This window comes from Mercenaria mercenaria, chromosome 13 (assembly GCF_021730395.1).
Source record: "Mercenaria mercenaria strain notata chromosome 13, MADL_Memer_1, whole genome shotgun sequence".
NCBI lineage: Eukaryota > Metazoa > Mollusca > Bivalvia > Venerida > Veneridae > Mercenaria > Mercenaria mercenaria.
This window is the reverse complement of record NC_069373.1, coordinates 77,417,017-77,420,091: the sequence shown is the minus strand read 5'-3', so window position 1 is coordinate 77,420,091 and position 3,075 is coordinate 77,417,017.

Here is a 3,075-nt window from a genome sequence, read left to right as displayed (position 1 = left end):
CGGACAGACGGACAGACAGACAGACAACCTGAAACCAGTATACCCCGCCTTACAACTTTGTTGTCAGGGGGTACAAAAACTGATGTTAGTTTTTTTTGCAAGTTTTCTGTTCTGGAGTGGACACAAAATTAAGCTCACATGGAACAGATATGCATTAAGCTATGTGACCTTTAAGTATATCTTTATATAATATTCCCAGCAGTTTAGAAGATATGAAGCCAAAACAACGGACAGACAATCTACAGACATGAAAACCTCCAATATAACCGCAAATGAACGCTTGATGCCCTTGGTGGCATCCTTGTCGATACAAAGCAACCTAAGTCCAAAACAAAGTCAAGGTCAAACTGAGGTCAGGTGATGTCTGAAGATGAGGAATGGTCACAGGTTACATCTGTATTAGTATCAATTCATTCTTGTAAGCTGTATTGATGTTAGACGAAACGGTCCCATTTGGTTAACCAAGACATGCCCCATATAAAGCAACTTAAGTCCAAAATGAGGTCAAGGTCAAGGTCAAACTGAGGTCAGGTGATGTTTGAAGATGAGGAATGGTCACAGGTTACATCTGTATTAGTATCAATTCATTCATGTAAGCGGTATTGATGCTAGACAAAACAGTCCCATTTGGTTAACCAAGAGATGGCCCATATAAAGCAACCCAAGTCCAAAATGAGGTCAAGGTCAAACTGAGGTCAGGTGATGTCTGAAGATGAGGAATGGTCACAGGTTACATCTGCATTAGTATTAAGTCATTCTAGTAAGGGGTATTGATGCTAGACGAAACGGTCCCATTTGGTTAACCTCATACGGACTGACGGACGAAATGGACAGACAGGACAATCACTATATGCCTCCCGCATCGGCAGATGCCGGGGGCATAAAAATAATGTATGTTTAAGATTTTATTGAAAGGCACAAAATGTAAAACCATTAGCTGTCCATAAGCCAATGCTCAACTATACAAATTGTTGTCCCACCTATACGTATATTAACCTAAATGTTAAAATATCTGTAGTGTCATCCAGTATATGCATTAGATTTGAAGACAGTAACTTGCATGCAAAACTGTAACCAGAAGTCAAATTCAAATGTAGACATGATTTTGCAAAATACACATTAGGGTAATTGGACTTGATGCTATCACCTAGTTTTAAACCCGAAGAAACATGTGGTTTCAATTCAATATTTGCATTAGTTTTGAGATACTAATATGAATGGAAAACTTTAACCAGGATTTTCCAAGTCCAAAAGGAGGCATAATTTGGCCAAAATACATGCCAGGGTTTTGGGAATGGGTGCTATCACCTAGTTTTATAACCCCAAAGACACAGGTGAAGTTTCAAATCAATACCTGCATTAGCTATGGAGATAGTAACTTGCATGCTAAACTTTAACCAGGATTTTCCAAGTTCAACAAGAGTGCCAGAATATCACAATATACGCCTGTCACAGCAAATTTCTTTACTCTAGCACCTGTATTTGCAGATGTAATTTTAATTTTGTGGTTGTTTAGTAATCATTGTAATTCTTTTGTTTTTCTAAGTCCACAAAAAAAACTCCTTACCAGGTAGAGATACCTTAAAATACACCTAAAATTAGAAAGTAACAACTATGTTGTACCACAGAAAAGTGGTCTTGGTTTTTCCCTACTGTCAATTATAAAAAAGTTACAATATAAGTTATTTATAGTAACAACTAAGGGAAGTTAATCTTAAAAAAAAAAAAAAAAAAAAAAAAATTCCAGAACAAAAAAAAATTGTAAGTCCACACAAGAATCCTTACCAGGTAGAGATTGGTCAAAATACACCTAAAAATTGGATGTAACATGCATAACAAAGGGAAGTAATTCTAAAGAAGGGAACTGCGCATGACACTTCGTCTCATGATGGTGTATAATTGTGCCAAGTTACATCAAAATCCCTCTATGCATGAAGAAGAAATGCTTCAAACAGTCATTCTTGTATCTGACCTTTGGCCTCTAAGTGTGACCTTGACCTTAGACCTAGGGACCTGGTTCTTGTGCATGACACTCCGTCTTGTGGTGGTGAACATTTGTGCCAAGTTATATCAAAATCCCTCCATGCATGAAGAAGAAATGCTCCGGACAAAGTTTTCATTCTTGTATCCTTTGACCTCTAAGTGTGACCTTGACCTTAGACCTAGGGACCTGGTCCTGCGCATGACACTCGTCTCATGATGATGAACAATTGTGCCAACTTTCATCAAAATCCCTTTATGCATGAAGAAGATATGCTCCGGACAAAGTTTTCATTCTTGTATCCTTTGACCTCTAAGTGTGACCTTGACCTTAGACCTAGGGACCTGGTTCTTGCACATGACACTCCGTCTCATGATGATAAACAATTGTGCCAACTTTCATCAAAATCCCTCTATGCATGAAGAAGATATGCTCCGGACAAAGTCATACTTGAATTTGACCTTTGACCTCTAAGTGTGACCTTGACCTTAGACCTAGGGACCTGGTTCTTGCGCATGACACTCCGTCTCATGATGGTGAACAACTGTGCCAAGTTTCATCAAAATCCCTCCGTGCATGTAGAAGATATGCTCCGGACAAGGTCTGTGGACGCCGCCCGCCCACCTGCCAGGGGCGTTCCCATAATACGTCCCGTTTTTCAAACGGGCGTATAAAAAGGGGCATAATTTGGCCAAAATACATGTCAGAGTTATGGCACTTGACCCAGTGGGGATGGTAATTGACCTAGAAAAAGAAAAAAAGAAATTTCAAAGCTAAATGCCTTTAAATAATAGCTTTATGTACTTGCAAGCAAAACTTTAATCGGATTTTCTAAGTCCAAAAAGCTTTTGTATCATAATTGATCAAAGTACATGTCAGAGCTATGAGACTTGACCAACTGAGGTTGGTAATTGACCTAGAAAAAGAAATAGTAAGTTTCAAAGCTATATGCCTTTAAATGATAGCTGTCAGTAATTGCATGTAAAACTTTAACGCTGACGTGGATGCCAGGGTGAGTAGAATAGCTTGATTCGAATAGTCGAGCTAAAAATGTTGATATCCTCCTTATGCAATAAACTCACTGGAAACACGAA